The 27,714-nt window shown below is 37.7% G+C and overlaps 1 pseudogene; it reads left to right on the top strand.

Moving 5' to 3' along the window:
- Nucleotides 1-12,920: 12,920 nt before the first annotated feature.
- Nucleotides 12,921-21,061, top strand: LOC102438365 (annotated as a pseudogene).
- Nucleotides 21,062-27,714: the final 6,653 nt, after the last annotated feature.

Below are 27,714 nucleotides of genomic sequence, written 5' to 3' on the forward strand. Positions count from 1 at the left end.
ATATTTTAAATAAATAAATAAACAAACATGTTCAATAACCAAGATGTAGATACAGTGACAGATAAAATCCCATTTGTAGGTTTTTAAAATAAAATTGATTAATTTTTTTTGCTTTAATTATGGATAAAGGCTCTAAGAATCTTACTTTTGCTTTTTCTCACGAATGGTAGCCTTGATCAAGCTCAACATTTTATATATTATGAAATAAGACCAATGTAAATTCTTATGAAATTAGAATCAGAATGGTATTTTCTTTAATTATGTGAGTTAATTTTTGGTACAAGATAGTGGTCCAGTTTACGTTTTTTGCATGTGGCTGCTCAGTTTTCCCAGCACCATTGATTGAAGAGACTGTCCTTTTCCCATTGTATTTTCTTGGCTCCTTTGTCATAAATTAATTGATCATAGATGTATGGATTTATTTTTGAGATCTCTATTCTGTTTAATGATTTATGTGTTTGTTTTTATGCCAATACATACTGTTTTAATTACTATAGCGGTGTGATATAGTTTGAAAACAAGGAGTATGATGACATCAACCTTGTTCTTTCTCAAGATTGCTTTGGCTACTCTTTCTTCATTGAACTTAAGTCTTTAACCTCTATGGCTGCCCACAATTTTTTTTTTTTTTTTAGGAAATTGTTTCTTTGCTAAGAGATTTTTATAAAATGCAATTTAGTATACTGCTACTTCCCAGTCCTGAAATAACCCACATTTTCTTTCTTTTTCTTTGTTTTGTTTAATCCTCACCTAAGGATTTTTTAAAATTGATTTTAGAAAGAGAGGGAGAGAGACAGAGTGAGAAACATCCATGTGAGACTCATTGATCGATTGCCACCTGCATGCACCCTAATGGGGGATTGAACCCGCAACCTGAGTATGTGCCCTGACCTGGAATCCTACCCATGACCTTTCAGTGTACAGCAAGCATGTCAAACACGCGACTGGTGGCCTGAGAATTTGACATGCTTGGTGTACAGGATGATGCACCAACCAACTGAACCACATGGGCCAGGGCCCACACATTTTCTGATATATGTCATTGTGTTTAGCTTCCAGTAATAATCAGATTACTTTTACCCATTCTCAGTCTATTAATTAATATTTCCTTCAAAAGGAGACATGTGCAGAATGAGAGTATTGCCCCCAGTGTATTAATGAGAGGCACTTTGTGAATTTTCTGTTCTATTCAGAGGAAAATTAGCTTAGAAAAGTTGATTATCTTAAGGAAATAGAGAACACTTAGGCAGGTGGTACCAGTCATATAGAAATAGAGCCTGTCCAGAGGTTGTCAAAACTTAGCTTTAGGTTCTTAGAGTAAAATATTTACTCATTGACCACATTAAAAGAGAGCTAAAATCAATACCCACAGAAAACATACCCTGGAGATGGCCAAGCAGGTGAGAATAAAATACATCAGGGAGAATTTCCAGTTCCTGATCCAGTCAATGCTGTCTACCAATGCAGTGAATCTATTCCCCAAAATTCCTATTATGAATTGTACTACGGGAATGATTATAAACAGGGTCTCCATGTGCTTGACATGTGTGTCGATAGGGAATCTCTGCCTCAAGTAAACCATTGATTGATTGATTATAGTTACACCATTATAGATTTGTGGGTCCAAAGTTGTGATTTCCAAAGACTGTGTTCTTTCAGAGAGCAGGGGAAACCTGTACATGTTCCTTCTTCTTGAATCTAGGATAGTTCCTGATTACTTCAACTAATAAACAATAGCAGAAATGACACTACAGGCATTTGGAAACTGAGCCATAAAAAGCCATGCAGCTTTGTTTTAACCTCTTTACACTTTGGGGGGGTGGGGAGAGTTGGGGGGGACATTACCCTGTTTTTCATTTCTTTTTAGTTCTTGAGTTGAATATGTGACTCATTCATTCAGTTTGAAAATTATTTGTTAAAAAATGATGGGGCCCTGGCTCAGTGGTTCAAGTGTCAGTTCACACCGAAGGGTCATGGGTTTTATTCCCAGTCAAGGGGTATGCACCCCTGGGTTGCCAGTTCGATCCCTGGCCCTGGTGGGGTGCATGTGGGAGGCAACCAATTCATGTGTCTCTCTCAAGTTGATGTTTCCTTTCAATCCCCCCCACCTCCCCCACCCCGCCTCCCAATTCTTTCCACACTCTCTCACTCTCTAAAAAAAAAGGAGGGTGGAATATCCTTGGGCCTTGGGGGAGGATTAACAACAACAAAAAGATGGGGTTTTTTTGGCCTATTTACTGTGGTAAAATATTTCATAAGATGCAAATATCACAAGTTTAGACCTCAGATGAATTTTTACAAATGTAAACACACAGTTCAAGAGAGAACATTCTATCTAGGTAATGCATTATTAGGTGTGTTCAAATTCATGATTATTGCATCTATTCCATGGATGTATCCTACTATTATTAGACTGAAATAAACCTTCTTTAACCATTGGTGCTGTTTGCTTTATATTCTTGTTCGTCTAATACTTTGTTTGGATAGTATCTTACATTATAAAAGCCTAATATGTAAATTGTCCCCTCAACTGGGAGTTCGACCAGGGGGTAGAGCCGGCCAGCCAACTGCAGGAAGGGAGGCCCCAGCCTGAGGCAGGAGCAGGCAGCTGGGGGAAGGAGGTCCCAGCTGGCAGCTGCTAGGGACCCTACCCATGCATGAATTTCATGCACTGGGCCTCTAGTTCTATATAATAAAAGGGTAATATGCAAATCGACCCTAATGGCAGAATGACCAGGAATGACTGGTTGCTATGATGCTCACTGACCACCAGGGGGCAGACGCTCAATGCAGGTCAGTCTGCTTCCACAGGGGGAGCACCGCTCAGCCAGAAGCCAGCTCATGGCTGGCCAGTGCAGCAGTGATGGCAGGAGCCTCTCCCCACCTCCGAAGCAGTGCTTAGGATGTCCAACTAATGGCTTAGGCCCGCTCCCCAGGGAGTGGGCCTAAGCCATTAGTCAGACATCCCCTGAGGGCTCCCAGGCTGCCAGAGGGATGTCTGACTGTCAGCTTAGGCCTGATCCCCTGGGAGCGGGCCTAAGCCGTCAATCGGACATCGCCCAAGGGCTCCCAGACTATGAGAGGGTGCAGGCTGGACTGAGGAATCCCCCCAGTGCACGAATTTTTGTGCACTGGGCCTCTAGTATTAGTTATAATTCAACTAGATATGATAAATATAAACAAATAAATGAACAATGTAATGCTAGTGACTTAACCATATGAATCTCCTACAACTAAAAAGTACAAAGATAAGCATTTGTGGCACAAATATGTTCAAGAGAATAGTGATATTTTATCACTAACAGAAGCTAGGATAATAGATATTGAGACAGAAACAACAGTCACTGTGATCATCAGTATATGATATATTTTTATCCATTTATTTTCAAGCACTAGAGTTTTCTGCCTTAGGTATACCTCTTGTAAACATAATATAATTGCATTTTTTTAAATATAATATGAAACTCTGTCTTTTGATAGAAAGTAAAGTCAATTTATTTAAAATTATGGCAATTTCTGATAACATTGGACTTGTTTATACCAGTAAAAACAGTGTTCTGTTAGTTATCATTTCCTCTTTTCTTTTTGTTTTCTTTTCTTGCTTTGAGTTTATTTATTTATTTGGTCATACAGGCATTTATTTATTTGTTAAATTATTTTTTATTGAATTTATTGCAGTGACATTGGTTCATAAATCCATACAAGTTTCAAGTGTACAACTCAATAAAACATCATCTGCATGCTGCATTGTGCTTTGGGATTAAGTTGATGAAATATTTTTTATTCCTTTCTCCATCTACTCTGTCTATTTTTACCTCACAAACCACCCTCAAAATTAGTGGATTAAAACAGGAGCTTACATTTTCTTATAGTTCTGTAGATCACCTGGGCTTGGCCAGGCAACTCTTAATGTGGTCTTTCATTTAGTTGTCATCAGATGAAGGCTGGGAGCAGAGTCATCTAAAGGCTCATCTGAGACATCTTAGATGGTTCAATCTAATGACTGGTTAGGAGCTAATGGTCCTGGATTACGGGATCGGGCCTAAACCGGGAGTCAGACATCCCCCGCGGGGTCCCAGATTGGAAAGGGTGCGGGCTGGGCTGAGAGGACCCCCTCCCATGCACAAATTTTGTGCACCGGGCCTCTAGTAGAAACATAAAATGACATTTAAATGCTACATGCTTAGTACTCTTTTACTAACTATAAAGAAAATACAAGTTAAAAATGTACAAAATTTCAAAACCAATAAAACTTTAATGATTTTAATTCAATATAATAAATCATGTTTTGCTGAAACTAAATCATTTTGAACTGAGTAGATGAAAAATATATATGTGATGTTGGGGTTCTACTTATCAACTTGATCTTCTGATTTTATGCATGATTTTCATCAATGTTATTTTTCCTTTGTTCAAAAATAAATTCATATTGAATTCTTAATCCATTCCTTTGATGGGCCAATCAATTTACTATGCATCAGCAGAAATATATTGAAATAAAAACTTAACTATTTTATTAAAAAGTTTTAATGTTGGCATTATAGCAGATGTCCCCCTTTTTTCCCTTTAACATTTTTTTATTACATAACTACTACTATACCTATTACTAATCAACTGTAGCTAAATGGTTTATACAAAAGATGAGCTCTACACAGTATAGTCACGTGAATGGTGAATACAATCTTATCAACATTGAGTTTTACATGCTTATAGCATCTGACTTGTGATGATTCCATTTTCCTATAATTGTTTTCTATTCAAATTACCTGACCTTCATTTTATTAGACCTTCATTTAGTAAAAATATTACTAAACAAGCAAAGGAGGACATTGGAGTCTTATGGCAGTATTTGTTTATAAGATCAGTATTAAGATAAGCCTCACCATGTGTCAGTTGCATTTTATAAGAAATTCAAATTCCTATGGTTTTGCATAATTCAATGCTGATTTTCCCCTTGAGGGAAAATGAGGAATTGCTTTACAGAGCATATATATCTACAACTTTGTAGCATATTTCTGTGTAGATGCCACTTTTTATTTTTTTAGCATTATCTATAATAATAAAAGGGTAATATGCTAATTAGACCGGACATCATTCCAGATGTCATTCCAGAAGACGTCCTTCTGGACAAAGCCAGGGCCAGAGGGAAGCCCGGGACCCGGGTGCCAGAGGGAAGCTGGTGCCGGCAGCCAGGGGAAGAAAGGCCTACTCTTGTATGAGTTTTGTGCATCGAGTCTGTAGTCTTAATAATAAAGAGCTAATATGTTAATTAGACTGAACAGCTGAATGACCTTCTGGTCGACCTTCCAGATGAAGGCAGGGCTGCAAGGGCTGGCCAGGGCTGTGAGGGCTGAGTCCCTTGCACGAATTTCATGCATCGGGCCTCTAGTCAATAAATAAAAAATGTTGTAATGCAAAAAAGTATTCTTTTCTAAACAAATTTAAAGAAAATAAAGTAAATAAAATAAAATTATAGAATCTACTTTTATAACCTTAAAGAATAATTTAAAAGTAGAAGTAAAACACAAACCAAACCACTTCTATTCTTGAAATATACATTATATTTAGGTCAAACAGAAAACTTAAATTTACCCATGATTCTGAAAATAAAATAGTCTGAATAGACATGTAAAAACTAATGTGCTTTAGTTGGCATAATAACTAGAAGATATTTTAGATACATACAAGAATGAGTATTGAAAATAAATTAAGAAATAAACTCAATTAGAAAAAGGAGAAATAAAATAAGCCTAAGAGAAGAAATAAGAATTAACTTTAAAAACAAAAGTAATATTAAATGGATGAAAAGAAAGTACTCATAAATTCAGAATTAACAATAACTTAACAATACAATAAAATTGACCAAAGTCTGTTAAAATTTTTAAATTACAAAAGGAAACAAGAAAGGTATTTAAAAAGAGAAGACTTTTTTTCTACACTCTAAAAAAACTGAAATCAGTTTATGCAGATATAAAATACAAAATGACTTATGTAAAAAATGACATTAAAATATATTAAATATATGTCAAAGTACTTAAAATCTAAGTAAAAATTATCATATTTAACAGAGCATTGATTCTTCCCCAAAGTTGCTGGATATAACTTGTTTCATAAAAGATTTGTTCAAATAACAGTCCTTTAATATGACAATTTATACAAAATGTTGAAAAGAAATTTGCAGTTTCCTGATAATGTATATATCTATGTATCATGAATCATTAAATGTAAAGGTAATAAAGTGGAATAAGTGAGGGATATACAGGTTGTTTCTTGATTCTGAGAAACTGTTAACAAATATTTATAAATTTATTCTTACAATTGGAAAACTGATATGCATAATCAATTTTAGTCAATCTATGTCTGTCGTGTATACTTTATTACATTTTTACTAAAATTTTCCGAAGTAAGAACTGAAATACTATTTATATCATTTATAACCTCTTATAATTAGATAATCCACTGAATTTTTTTATTGTTGACTCTATTACAGATGCCCCCTATTTTCTCCTCCTTTGCCTCCCTCCACCCCTACATAGGCCTTGGCTGCATTATTTTTTATTTTTATAAATATGCTAAATATACACATATCTATATACATGTAACTAACATTAAATAAGCATAAAAAGAGCCTATTTCAAATAAACATTTTAAAATATTTGATATTACACATTGCAGAAGAACCCCAAAGAAGGGTGAAATACCATACAAAAATAGTAACAGGGAAGATATCACACTTTTCATTGCTCTTATATGGACCTCGAGGCAAGAACCTCTGAATCCCATTGCACTGTGCTTTATATTCTTGAGATGTTTCCATAGGGAGAAGATGAACAGGATAAAAAAATTCAGAGATATGGAAAAGGGTATGAGAGCTCCAAGAGTGAGTACAATCAGTTTAGAAACGTTTTTAGTGTTGCTCCTTTTAGAACTCAAAGTCCTATTTCTTTCACATGGATGTATCTGGATATTAATATACATACTTATTATAGTACTAGAGACCTGGTACACGGATTTGTGCACCAGTGGGGTCTCTCAGTCTGGCCTGCGCCCTCTGGCAACCCAGGACCCCTGGGGGGTGTAATAGTGTTCGAAGCAGCAGGCAGCTGGGGAGGAGCCCTAGCCTGGGCAGGGCACTGCACCAATCCCGCTCATCCAGCCCGCTGCGCCTACCTCCACTGCCGCCAAGGAGGAAAAGGCTCGCACTGCCACAGCTGCACTCGCCGTGAGCCCATCAGCCAGCTGAGCAGGCTCCCACTGTGGGAGCACACTGACCACCAGGGGGCAGCTCCTACATTGAGTGTCTGCCCCCTGGTGGTCAGTGCACATCATAGTGACCGGTCAAACGGTCATTTGATCACATAGGCTTTTATATATATAGAAGATTTAAAGATAAGAACACTAATGCTCTCAGCAACATTAACAGAACTACCATTTCGACCTATGCTTGGCAAAGAAAGACAGGATTTGAGAAACTGGCTATCTTGAGAAAATAAAAGAGGCTGAGGCCTGTGGCAAACCAGTGACTAAAATGATTGACCACAACCGCAAGAATAATAAGTACAACTTCCATTATATTCATGTGTGAAGATGGATAAATATCCTTTGCAAACCAACTCATCATTATTACCCAAATCAGACAAAGTCTGAAGAGCGCCAAAGCAGTGAGGATTCCATCAACTGAGAAGATCTTTCGTTTCTTGAATCAGTCAATGTAGTTCACAGTATTATGAATCCATTCCCCAAAATACCAATGACAAATTCTGTGTTTACTGAAATGGTGAAGAAGCAATGCAAGGCACTCACCATGTCTTCAAAGAGAGCGCTTTGATGTCTAATTGGAATGTTGATAATTTCGTGATTTACCACATTGAAATACTATGAATACTTGTTTTTTGGATGTGCAATTAATTTCTTTTTAAAAATTGCAGGCTCAATAGTAAGTCAGAAAGCACTCAGGTAGGCTAATGGGCAGGCACATAACTCTCCTTATAAAAATAATTTTCTCCCAGAGAGTTAGCTGCGCTCTAATCCAGGTACTCTATGTTCTCAACATAAAATGAAATTTCTCATACTTGATGGTAGGAAAAAACCCTGAGCTCTCATTTGCTAACATGCAAATTAAGACATATTCTCTTTCATTATTTTGCAAAGCTTCCCTTATTTAACCTTTACTGAATTTGTTAACCAATTTCAGTTGTTATCAATACCATTAAAAAATTCAATGCCTGGAACTCTAACATACAGCAAACACCTACATTAGTAGGTGGAGTTTGGAGAGCACTAAAATCGTCACTACTGAGGTGTGATGAAGGAAGACTGATATGACATTTCAATAGTTTATCTAAGGCTTTTGCTATCCAAAGCATTCAAGTTTCCTGAGTGAACCCAGCAAAGTCACAACTGCTGAGTGCTAGATGCTGATAATTTATATTTATTTATCAATTCATCATTTGCACGTTCCCAAACACACATTGCTTGCAGAATACCTAACGGGGTTATTGTCCAGGAATGACTGTCTTCTTTTTGTCAATAAGAAAATGAGGCTCAGAGAATCCAAAATCATATGGATTCAAAACCTCTTGTTTTGCTCTCTAATAATTCAGACTTTATTCCTTCATTCATATTTGTTGAACTTCTCTTGGTGTTAAAAATTATACTATACATCAAGATATTTTAAAAAATATGATTACTCTTGATATTTTATACTGAACTATAAACATTTGGCCAACTTTGGAAACTACAGACAGGGCTTGTGAGAAATGATAGAACTTTATCCTTATCCAACAAAACAGTCTCTGAGTTAAAGCCAGATATTGGCAATATTGAGAGGCTCATTTGCAGAGCACGAATTGTCCTCATTTATGCCTCACCCCCACTCAGTAATACACATTGCACTACAGTCAGCAAGGGCTTTTAGGTTTTATTCAGCTTGTTCTTACAACTTCCCAAAGTATTCTATTGTGTCTGTATGCCATGATTTATTTGTCCTTTTTATAACTAATGGGCATTTATATGACTCCTCAATTTCAGCTGTTACAAACCGTAGTAACATGCACATTTTTGCATATACATTCTGTTACCCTTGTATGAAAAATTCCCTAATATAAAAACCAGTATGCCCTGACCGATTTGGCTCAGTGGATAAAGCGTTGGCCTGCGGACTCAAGGGTCCCAGGTTCGATTCCGGCCAAGGGCATGTACCTTGGTTGCGGGCACATGTCCAGTGGGGAGTGTGCAGAAGGCAGCTGATTGATGTCTCTCTCTCATCAATGTTTCTAACTCTCCATCCCTCTCCCCTTCTCTCTGTAAAAAATCAATAAAAAAAAAACCCACCAGTACAATAAATGGGTCTTAGCATATGAATCTTCACCTTAAATTCATAATGCCATACTCTTGTACAAAGTTGCTTTACCAATCATAATCCAAGAACTACAGATTCCCACTGCTACAGATCCTTTCCAACATTAGAAGCATCACAATAATATTTATATTTATATTAGTATTTATATAAATTATTATTATATAAATTATTATTACAATTAACGTTTACAATTATATAAATTATTATTATATAAATTATTATTATATAAATTATTATTACAATTAACGTTTACAATTGTTTTTATATCCTAATTTCAAACTTATTTTTAGTTTGAAAATTTTGTGCTTCTTTTTCCCTTTAGGTAACTTTAATTCTATATATGGTTATTCATATTGCATTGTATATTATTTATACATTTATCTCTATTTCATTATAGAGTTTTATAACCATTTTTTCAGGCCTCAAATACTCTACTGTTACCAGAACTGTTAATACACTGGAGACATATCCTTTAGTCAAATATTATGTCATACCACATTAAGAAAATATAATTACTTAAAATAAATATTGTAGGGAAATTTTAGTGCTGTTTAACAAAACCTGATATAAAGAAATGCTGAAGGTTTTCTATTAAGTTATTTTCCCATAAAATGCACAAGGTTATTTCAAATTCTGTTTATAAAGTTAAAGTTGTGCTTTTCTCAGAGAACTTAAGTTCCTGAGTAGTCTCAAGGAGATCTGTCTTAGCTTGCTGTTTCCAAAAATTATAATAAATGAGTGGCCTGAGGGAAAGGTAATCAAAATCATCATGAGAAATATCTTGACCTGAAATGTCTGTAAATTAGTGAAGATCCAACATGCTGTTAGAATAGAAATAATGTAAATGATGAAGAGCAGGAGGAAGGCTGTCACCATTTTCATGGCCCTTCTATGGGCCTCTGTGCTTGAGCCTGTCAGGTTGAGCTGAAAATTCTTGGTGTGTCTCACCAAGGACAGAAATAAAAGAAGCAAAGAGATCAGAGACAGGAAAAAGGGGATAATGTAGGTCAAAGTAAGAAGAAGAAGAAGACTTTTGAGATAGAACATTTCATTTATCTCTAACTGCAAAGTCATATTTATTTCATGTACCCTGTAGGTACTCAACCAAAATTCACTAACAGCATCATGCATTAAGATATTGAGAGACAGTAGGAAGAAAGACCCCAGGAAAAGCAGAAGAACCACCCTGTTGACTCTCCACTTCAGCCACATGAAAAAGGAGTGGGAGAAACTGGCTATCTTAAGGAAGTAGAAAATGCTGAGGCAGGTGGCAAACCAAATAGTCAGTTGATTAGTTAGTGCCCAAAGAATAGTAACCACCTTTGCTAGTTTACCAGTAGCATACAGATGTGGAGCCAGCACTATTATAAATGAATCCAATAGTGTTAGCAACAGATGGATGATTCTGGCCATAGCCAAGCTGGTGAGGATGAAATCAGCTGAGGAAACTTTCCCAGTCCTGAACCATTCGATGCAGTTCACCAGTCCGATGAACCCATTTCCTAGCACTCCTAAAATGACTATTCCTGTTGCCACAACTAGAATGGAGACCTTTATTCCAATGGACATTGGTATATGAATGTTTCTAATGTTGAGCTTCAATAAAAGCTTTATAGTGAAACAGTTGCAGATGGACATCCATTTATGATGCTTTCCATAAATATTTTCACCATAATTCCAGAAAATACTTCCAAAATTCTTCTTTGAGATACAGTTTCAGAGACCTTCACAAAAGAATAGTGCATTCTATTTGTACTGTAATTCCAGTGCTAAACCAAACAGTTCTGTTAAGACACACACATTTCATGAATACCTGTAGTATTCCTTACAGTCAGCTACTATATAAACACAAATGATGTCCACTTATCTTGATACCAGCTGCAAATTTTCATTTGTGTCACTGACTATTTTGTGAAGTAAACTAAATATGCAAATCTGAGAGAGATTATTTTACACCAGAGTGTATTTTTATCTCCTTGGAACACACACCTAAATGCAAATATTTTAAATTTTGAATAGAAATTGCTGGGAGGAAAAACCTTTATATAACCCTATTGTTATTTGTCACTTATCAATAAGATCCTCAGATATCAAGTATATTTGTTGATGCAATTCAATTTACATAAATAATTTATTACAATTTTTTCTAGTTCAAAGACCACACCCAATTCCTAGAACAAATAACTAAAAATAATCACGGAGAAATATTATGGAAGCTAAATCAGAACTTATCATTAAAGTATACCAGGAATATACACAAGGTAGCTACAAATGCTACAATGCAAAACCAATTATAGTTTTGTGAAGTCAGTAATATTTAGTGGGAACTTGAATTATTTAGAATTTATGAAGAAATACAGAAACAAATTCAAGACTGGTGTAAGGGCATGTGAAATTATCAGTGACTTGAACAAGTATGACTGCCTTCTAAACATAGGAACTTTTTTTGTTTTACACTATCTTGTTGGCTTTTTAATTGAAAGGTTACTGAGTGTCCTCCAATATCCATTTCCTAAATGAATGTCTTCATCTTTCTGGGCAATAGAGTGACTATGTATTTAGACCCCCTTACAGATGGTGTGGCAAAGTGAATAATGTTTATCAATGTTTTGTGAGTGAAAATTACAGGCCCATCTGCAAAATATCCCACACACATGATCCCCCATATATCCACCTTCTCCCTGCTCTCTGGAATGGCCATGATTCCAAGGAAATCTTGGAAGCCACGTGTTTAACATGCCATACTTGTAATCAGCCTTCTTCCCTGGATAACAGCATAGAGGAGGTTCCTCAACATATCAGGACTGTTTAAAAAGCAATAGGAAATTTAGATTATGTATGAGTCACTGTATGTTTTGGAGCCTATTGATGACCGCTATTCATTCATCCAGTCTAAGGCAGTAATTGGAAACAACTACTTGCAGATTTGTTAAGAGGCACTTGAATGGTGAAGAAACAGAACCAGGAAATCTATGCCACCTGCAGATTTTGTGATGGTTTTGATTTCATTGGTTTTCCAGATCTAATGTGGTTTATCCATGTATTTATTTAATATTTAGAACATGTTTTTCTTCAACTGTCCCATGGGCTGGCTTTTATGTTCTGGGGACTTAGCAGGAAACAGGAAAGACTTCATCTCTCATTATAGTAGTTACATTCTTCTGGGCAGACAAGTGATAAAAATAAAACAACTGAATAAATCAGATGTATGAAATATATACATTAAGGTATAGGTATTATGGTGAAGATTTCATAATTCTAAGATTTTAGTTGTTAAAGAAGGCTATACATCTCATTATTGTAATAGAACTTGCTACCAAAGCTATGTCAACACACTTTCAGTCTCATCATTTTGCACAGGATTATAATAAAATCAGATCTTGAAGACAATTTTAATAATTGTTACATAGACATCATAGATATCAATTTTCATGTGTGCATAAAGGTCATTGACTTATGTACTACAATTATATACTGTACTTATTGTGAGCATATATTTAAGAGCAGAAAATTTTTACTTCTTTTCTGTGAAATTTAAAGGGAATGTTTATGTGGCAAGATGGAGAAGATGATTGACAGTTCAGAGACCCAAATATGGTTTAGGGTAAACTAAATAAATTGACATTAGTTGTCAATTTTGTTGTTTTTGTCATTGTTGTTAATCTTCGCTGAAGATATTTTTTCATTGATTTTTAGAAAGTGTGAAAGGATGGGAAGGAGACAGAGAGTGAGAAACATTTATTTGAGAGGAACACATCAATTGGTTGCCTCCTGCATGCGCCCAGACCCAAGCAAGGCCAGGGATTGAGCCTGCAACCTAGGTACGTGCCCTTGGAATCAGCATGCAATAAATGGTGCTGTCTCTCCAGTAACCAGGATTCACAAGTGCAGGAAGCAAGGGATGAAAATGTGTCACCACTCACTATGACCCCTAGTAACCCAGTAGCAAAATTTGTTTCCTCTTCCTACGACCTTATGTTCTGCTGGCCTGGAGGACATTGTACAAAGTGAGGAACTGTTCTACCAGGAGATACAACAATGATTTTTATCAAACTGGAAGTAACTAGCCATTTTGTACTCCTTAGGTCTCTGAATCAACAGGAAAGAAGGGAACTACTGTGCTGGCTGGGGTAATTGATCTTGGTTACCAAGGGAAAATTGAACACCACACCCTAAGGTGTCCTAGGATGCATATTGGAAACAATCTTTGCTTCATCGTCTATGAATCAGCTTCTATGAGGAAACTAAATAAAACACATAACAAGCACTACTGGAAAGCATTTTCATTTTTATTAGTGTTAATAAGGAAATGTATCCACACCCTTTTCTTCCCAACTTTGGTCACAATATAGATATATTTATGGACTAGTCACCCTCCAGTAATTTGAAAGAAACAGTTCATGGATGTCTCATGGTGACATTTTCATTGATGGCAGCCTATGTATTGCTGTGCCATTACCACAGGCTTTTATTGTAGGGTAAGTTAAGGAGCAGAATTTGATCTCAAAATGTATTCAAGAACACGGCTACTGGCAAGGAGGAGGGACCACAGCCATGCTCCCCTATCTCCCACCCCACCCCCAACACACAGGTCATCTTCTCTTCTGCCTTCACCCTGGTGCCCACAGGGGATGAGGAGGGTCCACCACCTTTGCCAGAGGCAGGGGCTCCTGGCTGCTCATGCTCTTGGCCCCCTGAGGCAGAGTCAAGCGCAAGCTGGGCCACTTGAGGGTCCCCTTCTAGGAGGAGGATGAGGAGTTGGAAGAGTATGAGGAGCTGAAGGAAAAAGAGAAGGAGGAGGAGGAAGAGATGAGCCACTTCTTGCTGAGGCTGGAGGGGTGTGGGCCACAATCAAAGGATAAGAAAGAGCGCTTAAGAGCAGATTAATCTCTCAGAGCTGACTCCATACATCTTGGTTTCCATTTGCTAAGGTTACTTAACAGATGCAACTACAATTACAGAATGTCTTAGTACATGTTGTAAAAGCTGCATTGTAAGACATTTTTACTATAGCAACAGATGTCCAAAATGCAGCACAGTAGTTCATGAGACACAACCTCTTTATAACATAAGGTTGGATTGACAGTTACAAGACATAGTGTACAAATTAATAATCAATCTAGAAGAAAGAGGAAAAGAGTAAATGCATGAGTTTATAAAGAAAAAGGTATAGAAGTACCTCAACCTGCTTTTCTACAACCAGTCCCTTCAAGCAAAAGATCTAAGAAAGCCTTAGAATCAGTGTTTCAGATTTCACCTGACCTTGATATGTCTTTATTACTAGAATTCATTGGTGCTAATGAAGGCATGGGATACTTTAAATGACTGGAAAACAAGTTTCTCCAAGTTTCAGGAAAAGCTGCTGGAACTGACCACCAGACGCTGAGCTATGGATGAATAGATTACTCTGACACACGTTTTTGTGAAAGGGAAGGCTAAGGGACTAAGCATCCTCAATGGCCTGACTCCTTAGGGTTTTATTGTAACAACAGCTTGAACTAAAATTAACCTCTAGATACAATCAGCAGGGTAAGCATCCTTGAGAAAACAAGCATCTGTAGTGTCCTTTAAGCAAGGACCTGTTTTAGTAAACACCTAGGGGCTCAGACTTGTTTGGAAAGTCAAGGCAGGGGCAGGTGCCTTCAGCCAACTCCTGCCCCATGCCTCCCCACAATTCCCCCCTTTTTGTTTTGCTGGATGCAAAGACAGAGAAAGCTAGTGAACTTTCTGCTTTGGAATGGTGGGTCCGCAAAGCACATTTACTGCTCGAGTTATAATTTTGTAGACTGTAAGAAAAACAAAGAGAGCCCTAACCAGTTTGGCTCAGCGGATAGAGCATCAGCCTGTGGACTGAAAGGTCCCAGGTTTGATTCCAGTCAATGGCATGTACCTTGGTTGTGGGCATATCCCCAGTGGGAGGTGTGTGGGAGGCAGCTGATTGATGTGTCTCTCTCATCGATGTTTCTAACACTTTATCCCTCTCCCTTCCTCTCTGTAAAAAATCAATAAAATATATTTTTTTAAAAATAAAACAAAATGTCCTTTATTTAAAAAAAAGAAAAACAAAGATAATTATAATGACAGCAATTGTTAGTCTAATTAAGAAGACAGGGTACTTACAAGTATTAAATCTTGCCTTCTAGCAAGGTGCAGGGGACAGGATTATAAAGGGGAAGGGACTAGGGCAGCCGTGGGCAAACTTCGGCCCGTGGGCCGGATCCGGCCCATTTGAAATTAATAAAACTAAAAAAAAAAAAAAAGACCATACCCTTTTATGTAATGCTGTTTACTTTGAATTTATATTAGTTCACACAAACACTCCATCCATGCTTTTGTTCCGGCCCTCCGGTCCAGTTTAAGAACCCATCGTGGCCCTTGAGTCAAAAAGTTTGCCCACCCCTGGACTAGGGTGAGGAATATAGCTATGTGCAGTCCTGGGGTCTGTAGACATCAGCTATTGTCAGGCGATGAGATGATGCTTTGACTCCTGTTGGGTTGGTCTGACCATGCTTATTGGTTCTGCTTGCTGGACTCACAGCTGAGTTACCTCACTAATTACTTTGTAGAGGCCTTGCAAACAAAAACTTTAAGAAAAACTTTACCCCCTATTCACATAAATATATGAGTTCTAAGATTAAAAATAATATGATTACTTTTCAGATTAATTCAGGGGCTCTATCTATTAGATTTATTATTCAGTATATTTATAATACCTTTTAAAATGTCTCTTTATAAACCTTTTATGACTTTTATAAACATTCTTATAACTTTTACAATTATTCTTAAGTATTCCTACTCTATTTTTCTTTCCTCCTGTTATATTCATTTCTTTTAATCCCTTCTTACAATTTTTACTTCCTCAACTCTAGTTCTTCTTTAATTGGACAGATCCTCTGCAACTTAAACATACCTTCTCTAACTTACACATACCCTTTTAGTTTCTCTATTTCACTTTCTTTTCCTTGATCTCTGTACCTTCTATTACATAAAAACTATAAATTCCTTCTAATTAGTTTGAGTAAACTTTAGTTCTACACAGGCTCCTCTATTCTCAGCTTCAGAGCAGTTGAATTGGTGAAATGTATGTCTCAGAGTTCTACCTATTTTTCCTCTTGTTGGCCTAGCATCCTTGCTCTACACGTGTCTGTCTAACTGCCTACTATAGCCCCTCAAGGATCTTGGCTCTGATTTCTTTCAGAAAAAAAGGGATGCTGGATTTCTTTTGTAACTGCTTCGTGCTGAGGCAGGTCCAAGTTTACTCTCAGAGCTCCCTGTCAGAGGGACAATAAGACCTGGGCGCAGAAAGAGGTGGCAATGGTGCCTAGAGGTAGTACTCCAGAGGTGCATGTAGGGCTTGTAATCTGGTGGAGACAAACTGTGTTGTGAAATTCAGTATAATTGGGCAAAAGTTAGAACAGTTTCCAATAATTTCTTGTTAAAACAATTTTTCTCCCTAAAATCACCCGTATTTTTATTAAAGACTAATTTACTTATTGTAATGAGTCTAGTTGTAATTTGGCCTGATTGTTTGCATAAACACAACAAAAATAACAGTTGATTACATAGGCTATTTTTGTTTTTAAAAATATGCTTGCTGGAATCTCTTGGGAAAGTTTACTTTCAGGGCAAAGAAGCCAAGCCACAGAGTTGCCATCAGGCTTTGCCTGCAATACCTATAGAATTGGGGTGCATTCCTCAAGTTGAGGTCCCCGCAGGTATCTTGGGGTTTCTTTCATGCCATCTCTCAGGAAAACAACCTTCGTTCCTTACCTGGAAAGACTGCCATGAACCACATGAACAAGCAAGGTACCAGGCTATTTATCTAAGGGGATTATCAGCTTCAAAGTCCATCTTTATTCCTTAGAGATTTCTGGTGACACCCAGAGTCCTGGTATGTCTCTCTTTCAGACATGATATTTTAGCAAAGTTTTGGTTAATAAACCTATAATTGGAAACTGACTTATGTCCCATTATGAAGAAATCAGATTTTTATTGGATTCATGCAAACAAACATATTACTATGAGAACAATAATTACCAAAACTATAATTATTTTTAGTTTATCTAGTCCTATAATCAACTTCTTTTTCTCCTGATTTTTCTTGCCAGCATTTCTGTAAATTTAGATACTCAGTAGAGTTCTAATAATTTTTATCCAATTTGAGGGGATGATCTGAAAGTTTATTCTTAGAGATATGTAGCTTAAAATAAATCAGAGTCCTTTCTATGGATCCCTCAGAAGATGTAACATTTTTTAAAAATGTATTATAGCAAAACAGTGACTGTCTCCAAGTGAGAAGAAATTTAAAATGATATGGTTATTGATTTGATTATAATGTAAATAACATGGCATCTTGTCCTTTCTGCAAAACACAATATTTCACAGTATTATAACTTATAACAATAACTTGTAAATGAAAGCATATTAGAATATATTCAATATGCATATGTAAATAGAATATAATTATTATTTCTTTATTTGACAGAGTTTCCCATATACCTTAAGTATAAAATTTCCATCATAAGAAGAGCAAGCACATCTTAAATTTTAAATCCTGGGGAAGTAGTGAAACACCTTATATTATTATTAAACAGTATTAAGTAATTTATTCCTTTAAAGTAATCAAGTTCCTGATTAACATAACATAACTTTTTTTAAATTAAATCTTTATTGTTCAGATTATTACATTAGTTACTCTTTTTTCCCCCCATAACTCCCTTCCACCCAGTTCCCACCCCACCCACCGCCCTCATTCCCCACCCACTGTCCTCATCCATAGGTGCACGATTTTTGTCCAGTCTCTTCCTGCATCTCCCATTCCCCTTTCCCCCCCAAGAATAGTCAGTCCATTTCCTTTCTATGTCCCTGATTCTATTACAATCACCAGTTCATACTGTTCATCAGATTATTTATTCACTTGATTTTTAGATTCACTTGTTGATAGATGTGTATTTGTTGTTCATAGTTTGTATCTTTACCTTTTTCTTCTTCTTCCTCTTCTTAAAGGATACCTTTCAGCATTTCATATAATACTGGTTTGGTGGTGATGAACTCCTTTAGCTTTTTCTTATCTGTGAAGCTTTTTGTCTGGCCTTCACTTCTGAATGATAGCTTTGCTGGATAAAGTAGTCTTGGTTGTAGGTTCTTGGTATTCATCACTTTGAATATTTCTTGCCACTCCCTTCTGGCCTGCAAAGTTTCTGTTGAGAAATCAGCTGACAGTCGTATGGGTACTCCCTTGTAGGTAACTGATTTTCTTTCTCTTGCTGCTTTTAGGATTCTCTCTTTATCTTTTGCTCTTGGCATTTTAATTATGATGTGTCTTGGTGTGGTCCTCTTTGGATTCTTTTTGTTTGGGGTTCTCTGCGCTTCCTGGACTTGGAAGTCTATTTCTTTCACCAGGTAGGGGAAGTTTTCTGTCGTTATTTCTTCAAATAGGTTTTCAATATCTTGCTCTCTCTCTTCTTCTGGCACCCCTATAATTCGGTTGGTACCCTTGAAGCTGTCCCAGAAGCTCCTTACACTATCTTCATATTTTTGGATTCTTTTTTCCTTTTGCTTTTCCGGTTGGGTGTTTTTTGCTTCTTCGTGTTTCAAATCTTTGACTTGATTCTTGCGCTCCTCTGGTCTGCTGTTGGGAGTCTGTATAATATTCTTTATTTCAGGCAGTGTATGCTTAATTTCTAGTTGGTTCTTTATCACAACATCGAGGGTTTCACCAGTCTTCTTGAAGATCTCACTACATTTATCGGCGGTCTCACCAGTCTTCTTGAAGATCTCACTACATTTATCGGTGGCTTCTAGACAGTTCTTTAAAGACCTTAAAAGTGTGGTTTTGAACTCTATATCCAGCAGTTTGCTTTCCTCCAATTCTGTCGTTTGTGTCCTGTTTCTTTGTCTCGGCATTTTTTATGCTTCGCTGTGTCGATAGAGTGCCTTTCTGTGCCAAGTGTCCCAATTACCTGAGGTAGACACTCTTGGTGCACCCCCTTGTGGGCTTTGTGCACAGTCTTGTTGTAATTAAGCCTTGATTGGTGTAGTTATCACTGGGAGGAATTGACCTCCAGGCCAATTGGCTGTGAGAATCAGTTGTGTCTGCAGTGGGACTACTTCTGTGCTGGAGACACCCCTCTGGGGCTAGACTTGCTTCGATGGGGCTTTGGTGCTCACTGAGTCTGCCCCCTGAGTGTGTCCTTTATGGTTCCACGAAACTGCAAACTGGATGGTCCCACTCTGACCTCTGGGCTTCCTGGCTCCTGGATCTCTAGGGAGGTGCTAATCTAGCCTTTGCCTGAGGCTATCCAGCAAAGGTCTCCCTGCAGGGCTTAGGCGGGGTGGGTCCCACGGGATCAACAGGGTGGGGTTAGCAATTATGGCTGCTCTCAGTCTTGTCCTCAGAGGCTCTGCTTCTCAGTGTCCCAGTAATCGCTGCAAGCCCCTCGGAGAGAAAGCTGCCCTCGGGTTCTGACTGATGCCAGACAGTCCCGCTTCTCCCGTATGAGTCTGGGTCTCTAGAGACTCGCCCGGAACTGGAGCTCAGAGCCTGAGACTCCCTCCCGATTGAAAACGACAACCAAGCCCTCAGCTGCCAGCCCGCTCCGCACGCACCTCCGCACCTTAGTATTTCACCTTCGCACTGCGCCTCCTCTGAGTCTCGGTATGCTTTTCTCTTTCCTTCTAGTTGTAGAATTACCACTCAGACAGCCTTCCAGTGGTTCTGGATGATGTCCGTTCCATCTTTTAGTTGTATTTTTGAAGTGGTTGTGCGAGGCAGCAATCTCCGGTGTTTACCTATGCCGCCATCTTGGTTTTTCCCAACATAACTTTTAATAATATATATATAAAAACTTTGCTTTGGGGCAAATACAGGAAAAACCTTTTTTTTCTCCCCTTACTTTCAGAAGTTGGCTTATTTTTTCACTGGAAAACATACATTCCTAAGAAGCATAACTGAGATAGTGAATTCCTTAGCTGAGAAATAGTTCCCTCAAACTTGGAAATCCCAAGCGAGCTCCAATGACTTATTGCATAGTTACTTTCATTTTCTTACTCTTGGTTTTCAAGGGTTCCATTGTGTTTTGTTACATTCCTGGTTCCTCACAGAGGGAACCACTTGCTGGGACTGACCAGCTGACCATGAGCGATGGATGAATAGATTACTCTGACACACGTTTTTGTGAAAGAGAAGGCTAAGGGGCTATTTGGCTTTAGGGACTAAGCAGCCTTGATTGCCTGACTCCTTGGGCCTTTATTGTAACAACAGCTTGAACTAAAATTAACCTCTAGATACAATCAGCAGGTTAAGCATCCCTGAGAAAACACATGTGTCTGTAGTGTCCTTTAAGCAAGGGCATGTCTAAGTAAACTCCCAGGGGCTCAGACTTGTTTGGAAATGTCAAGGCAGGGGCAGGTGCCTTCAGCAACTCCTATCCCATGCCTCCCCACAAAAAGCAACTATTGGGCATGTAGAAAACTTTCTGAGAAGAAAAATGGGTCTTGACCTAGTTTGTCAGGTAGAAATCATTTCTGACCATCACTTGTTGGAGCGATACAAACTCTAAGGGAAATTCCACGTGCAACAGGTGATACAGCAATGCAGGCTAATTGGCCTAGAGTAGATACGATGGTCTATGGGTCAAACATAGACCGTCTTTACTCATTCATTCTGGTCTTGTGGTTTCTCCTCTGAAAGTTACTTGAAGATTCTGAGAGTATCAGGAGGGAAGAGAGAAAGAAAATAATGTGGCTTCTCAATGTTATTTTGCATCTCACCAAAGAGTGCATCTCAACAAAAATATTTACCAGAAGCAATTGCTGCCATTTTGTGCTAAGACATAATATCTATTTTCAGCACCCAGCAACATATTTATAAGTACAACTTGGAATGATAGAATGCATCTGTTTTACTAGCGACTTTGTACAAATAGCATAGATACCTCAGGAGGGTGTTATGCCCAGATTTCAAGATCCCCATTAGACCATACCAGGGAGCCAGCCGAGTCCGATGCAAAAGCAGAGAGTCTTTTATTCGAGCTAGCTCGGCTCCCCCACCTCACCAACGCAGCGGCAGGAAGCAGAGAGAGAGGCCTAGCCCGGCGTGAAGAGGAGTTTCATAGGGGGGTGGAGCCAGGGTAGGAGAGGGGACTGTGGGCCCTGCCGATTGGCCAGGCACAAGTCGATGTTTCGTTACACAGGATGTGGTCATCTCTATGACGTGCACTTCCCTTGATTGTCATTGGTTAGTTTAAAGAAATCCTGGGCGTGGCTAGCAGAGGCTTGGGCTTCCAGGAAGATTACTCTGACACACGTTTTTGTGAAAGAGAAGGCTAAGGGGCTATTTGGCACATTGCTGCTGCCCCAACATGGAGGATACACGGCAAGATGGAGGGCATAGCCCTCTCCCTTTCAGAGGGAAATTTCAAAGTACTGAATTTGTAAAGTTCTTGTGGTTTCAAATACTTACTTTGATAATGATTTTGCTTCCTAATCTTTGATGTGAATCAGTAACTACTTTCTTCATTGAGCCATAGCCTTTTTAAGTTGGAGGTGTGGATTCTGCTCTCTGGGATGGTATCAGAATGGCAGGAGAGAAGTATACTTGTGAAATGAAGAGTCAAAGCCAGACTTTGTTAAACTGTACAGACTGTGCCCCTCCAACAAAGACCCAAATTATCGGCCACTTTTGTGTGTTGCCTTCATATTTTAAACTTGCATCGTTTTTTTTGTTGTTTACTTCTAAAAGAGATAAATTGTCATTATCTGTGTGAAGAGACTGTCTCCTATATGGTTAATGGTCAGTACCAAAAGCCTTCAGTACAATAAATACTTCATTACCATAAAACTTAAATATATATATATATTCAAATAATCAAAATATAAATACATCAATCAAAGAGACACAATCCTATTCCATGAGTTATTTTTTAGGAGTCATTTTGCATTTACTTTATTTCTAATGTTAGAAATGGATCTCAGTAGCTAAATTCCATGATTATAAGATCATCTATGAATAATATGCTCAAGAAATACATTTAAAATGAGTGAACATTTCATTTCCAAAGCTTTTCACTTGATTTTAACTTTGCTCATTATTAACATAATTTAGATACAATGATCATTAAGAAATAATCTACACATTGCCCAAAATATGTGTGTAAACATTTGAAATATAAATCATTAAATAAGATAACAGGATGATGGTGGTGGTGGTGGTGGCGGTGGTGGTGATGATGAAGGCAGTTAAATGGGAAATCTCTGATGGTTGTGACTTCATCAAGTTTTCTAAGAGACAGAATTCACTCTAATGAAAGAACATTACCCATATATTCCACGGTCTTATGAAACATAAATCTCAGCATCAGATCTAACTTGAAAGAACAACATCACCTAAAATTTCATCAAGAGTAAGTTACAAACAAAATATTTCTGATAACATATTTGCTATTTCTTACAGCATTATAAAATTAAGCACTGTGAATCAAACAAAAAGAACTTTGCTGGTATAGAATTTTTATATGAAATGCATATAACCTCTATATAAAAATACAGTATAGAAACTTTATTTAATATTTTAATAGCATCATTAGCAAGCAAACTTCTCTTCTCTGCTTATTCCATGCCCAGCTACTGTCATTGATCTGAATCATTTTATTACAGAAGTTGCACTTCATATGTACAAACATTTTCAAACACTACACTAAATATGTATTTTGCTTTTACAAATTCACCTCTCTATGTCTCTATAGTTTTTCTCCATCAAAGAACTAAGAAATTTATAGGTCTAATTTGTTCATTTTCATTTTTGTGCTGTATTCTATTGTGTCCATATGCAATGATTTATTTGTCCATTTTATAACTAATGGCCATTTATATAATTCCTCAACTTCAGCATTTACATGACTACAATTTCAGCTATTAAGGATAGTAGTAACATGCACGTTTTTGCTTGTATATTCCGTCACACATGTATGAATAATTCTCCAGTATATCAAGAAGGAGTATAATTAGTGGGTCTTAGGATATGCATCTTCACCTTAAATGCATAGTGCCCTACTCATGAGCAAACTTGTTTTACAATTACATACCAGTAATCCAAGAAATATAGTATGAAAATTCTTATTATTTAGATCCTTTCCAATATTGGAAGCATCACAAAATATTAACACTTTTATATTTATATAACATATTATTACACTTAACCTTTACAATTATTTTTCAATTCTAATTTTAAAATTATCTTTAGTTAGGAAAATTTGTGTTACTTTTTCCATTTTGGTAACTGTAATTATATATACAGATATTCATATTGCATTGTATCTTATTTATACATTTATTAATATTTCATTGTAGGCTTTTATAACCATATTTCATCAGTTGTCAAATACTTTACTGTTAACAAAAACTGTTAATACACTGGAGACATGACCTTTAGTCATATATTATGTCATATCACTTTAAGAAAATATAATTACTTAAAGCATGTTGTAGGGAAATGTTAGTACTATTTAACAAACCCTGATATAAAGAAATGCTGAAGGTTTTCTATTAAGATATTGTCCCATAGAATACACAAGGTTTTTTCAAATTCTGTCTATAAAGTTAAACTTGCGATTTTCTCAGGGAATGTAAGTGCCACAGTAGTCTCAAGGCGATCTGTCTTAGCTTGCTGTTTCCAAAAATTATAAGAAAAGCGTGGCCAGAGGGAAAGGTAGCTGACAACACAGTGACAAGCATCGTGATCTGAAATGTCTGTACCTTAGTGAAGATCCAAGTTGCAGTTAGAATAGAAATAACATAAATGATGAAGAGGAGGAGGAACGTTGTCACCACTTTCATGGCCCTTCTATGGGCCTCTGTGCTTGAGTCCACTGAGCCCGTCAAGTTGAGCTGAAAATTCTTGGTGTGTCTCACCAAGGACAGAAATAAAAGAAGCAAAGAGATCAGAGACAGGAAAAAGGGGATAACATAGGTCAAAGTAATAGGAAGAAGATGTTTAATAGAAAACATTTCATTTGCCTCTAACTGCAAAGTCATATTTATTTCATGTACCCTGTAGGTGTTCAACCACAATTCACTAGCAGCAACACGCATTAAGAGGTTAAGAGACAGTAGGAAGAAAGACCCCAGGAAAAGCAGAAGAACCACCCTGTTGACTCTCCACTTCAGCCACATGAAAAAGGAGTGGGAGAAATTGGCGATCTTAAGGAAGTAGAAAATGCTGAGGCAGGTGGCAAACCAGATAGTTAGGTGGTTAGTTAGTGCCCAAAGAATACTAACGACCTTTGCTAGTTTACCAGTAGCATACAGATGTGGAGCTAGCCCCATTATAAATAAATCCAAGAGTATTACCAACAGTTGAATGATTCTGGCCAGAGCCAGGCTGGTGAGGATGAAATCAGCTGAGGAAACTTTCCCAGTCCTGACCCACTCGATGCAGTTCACCAGTCCGATGAACCCATTTCCTAGCACTCCTAAGATGAATATTCCTGTTGCCACAACTAGAATGGAGGCCTTCATTTCAATTGACATCTGTATAAGAATGTTTCTAATGTTGTGCCGCAATGAAAGCTTTATAGTTAAACAGTTGCAGATGGACATTCATTTATGATGCTTTCCATAAATATTTTCACCATAATTCCAGAAAGTATCCAAAATTCTGCTTTGTGATACAGTTCCAGAGACCTTCATGAAAGAATAGTTCATTCCAAATGTATTTCCAGTTCTAAACTGAACAGTGTATGAGTACCTGTAGTATTCCTTACAGCCAGCTACTATATAAACATAAATGTTGTCCACTTATCTTGACACCAGCTGCAAATTTTCATTTTTGCCACTGACTAAATGGATAAAGTAAAATACATAAACATGCAAAAATGAGAGAGATTATTTTCCAAGTATTTGTATTTATATCTCCTTGGAACATAAACCTAAATGCAAATATTTTAAATTTTGAATAGTAATTGCTAGAGGAAAAGCTTTTATATAATTCAGTTATTGTTTGTTACTTAACAATAAGATCCTTGTATATATCAAGTATTTTTGTTGATGCAATTTAACTTACATAAATAACTTATTGCAATTATTTCCAGTTTAAAGACCACACCCATGTCCTAGAACATAGAACTAAAAATAATCATGGGGAAATATTATAAAAGCTAAATAAGAAGTTATAAGCAAAATATACCAGGAATATACATAAAGCAGCTACAAATGCTACAATGCAAAATTGACTATGGCTTTATGAAGACAGGAATATTAATGGGAACTTGAATTATTTAGAAGTTATGAAGAAATACAGAAGTAAATTCAAGACTAATGTAAGGGCATGTGAAATTTTTAGTGACATGAGTAAATATGACACCCTTCTAAGCAGAGGAAAATTTTGTTTTACAATATCTTATTTGCTTTTCAACTGAAAGGTTGCTAAGTGCTCTACAATATCTGTGTTCTAAACGAAATGTCTTGATCTACTTTCTGGGCAATAGAGTGACTATGTTCTTCAGACTCCCTTACAGATGGTGTGGCAACGTGAATGATGTGGATCAATGTTTTGCGAATGAAAATTAAGTGCACCATTTACAAGCCCACACCCAAATTATCTCCCACACATGCTCCCCCATACATCTTTCTTTTCCCTGCTGTCTGCAATGGCCATGATTGCAAGACAATCGTGGAAGCCACATGTGTAAGATGGCATGTTTGTGATCAGCCTTCTCCCCTGGATAACAGCATAGAGGCGGCTCCTCAGACATATCAGGACTGTTTAGAAAGCAACAGGAAATTTAGATTATGTATGAGTCACTGTATGTTTTGGAGCCTATTGACGACCGCTGTTCATTCACCCAGTCTAAGGCAGTAATTGGAACTGAGCACATGCAGAATAGTTAAGAAGCACTTGAATGGTGAAGAAACAGAACCAGGAAATCTATGCCATCTGCTGATTTTGTGATGGTTTTGATTTCATTGGTTTTCCATATCTAATGTGGCTTATTTATGTATTTATTTAATATTTATTTATTTATTTTTCTTGCCAATTTCTTTTAATAAAACAGTAATTGTTGGCATTAAATTTTTTTTTTATGCATAACCATGCCTTAGACCTTCTATTCTAAACAGGCTTTTTTCAGACTACCCCTGACATGGGCATGGTCACAAAGGCCTGCAAGCAGTACACAGGCTGCCAACTGTTAGCTGTCTCTCAACAGAGACCAAAACCTGATGGGCACCGTTCCCTGCCCAGTTGGGCACCTGCCTTCTTGGCAGCTAGTCACCCTTTACTTTTGGGGGTCACCCCACATAGTTCCCTTCCAGGACAGCCAACATACATTCAAACCTGCAAAAGAATCAAAGGTCAATATAACATATTAATACAATGAAACATGATATTGACATCATGGCCGCTTCAGGCAGCCAAATTTTACTAAAGTCTATTCTTGGCCTTCTCTTTGGAGCCATGTCCATGAAGATGCAGGCATCATCTAAGTCTATTAGACAGTATTGTGGGGGCTCCCGGTAGCAGGAGTGATCGCGAGCAATGTTACCAGCACCAGGCAGGTCGAGCACGCCATAGCAGGTTGCGTTGATCTCAATCGACGCTCCATTTGGTGACGAAGTCTTTCCGGATCATGGATGGGTCTGCTGACCCGACGTGGGTGTGATGGACCCAGGTCGCCGTCTATCTATTTTGAGAGCGGTGGGGGTCGTCAGCACCACGGAGTAGGGTGTAGGGACCTTTCCATCGAGGCTCCAGGTGGTGCCTTTTGATGTAGACCCAATCTCCTGGTCTGTGCTGATGAGGAGTTGAGGTTGGGCCAGTCTCCTGGGTGGCGCCGTGGCGCGGCCAAATGTCCTCGTGCGCCCTCTGGAGCCCTCTCAAGGAAAGAGACAATTCTTGCAGCAAGAAAGTCAGCTTTTAAGGTTAGGAATGACAGGGGGTGGTCTGCCAAACATGATAGGAGAGCCACCCAGTCCCCGCCAGTTTCCATGGTTTGTTTCTACCAGTTCCCTTTGTGGCAGAGCAGCAACCAGGCCTCTTTCAAGGGAATGCGCTAGAAGAAGATATCAACCCCTTCTTTGCTAGCAGCAATAGGTACCAAATCCTTTCAGTACATTTGACCAGCTTCATTCCCGCCTATCTTTACAGATTCCAAGGCCCATTGTCTTCTTTTAATCAGTACTGTCCTGTATTATCTAATTCAGCACAGGCATGGGGAAGGGCCATTAAATCTTTGCCTTGAGGAACTGTGAGCCCCACTCTTAAATGGAAAAGCCATAAATACCTTTTAAGTTTACCCCAGAATTCCAAAATTCCAACCCAGCACAGAATATCACATAGCAAATCAAAGTTCCCAGCA

This window comes from Myotis lucifugus, unplaced genomic scaffold (genome assembly GCF_000147115.1).
Source record: "Myotis lucifugus unplaced genomic scaffold, Myoluc2.0 scaffold_10, whole genome shotgun sequence".
In the NCBI taxonomy this organism is placed as follows: domain Eukaryota; kingdom Metazoa; phylum Chordata; class Mammalia; order Chiroptera; family Vespertilionidae; genus Myotis; species Myotis lucifugus.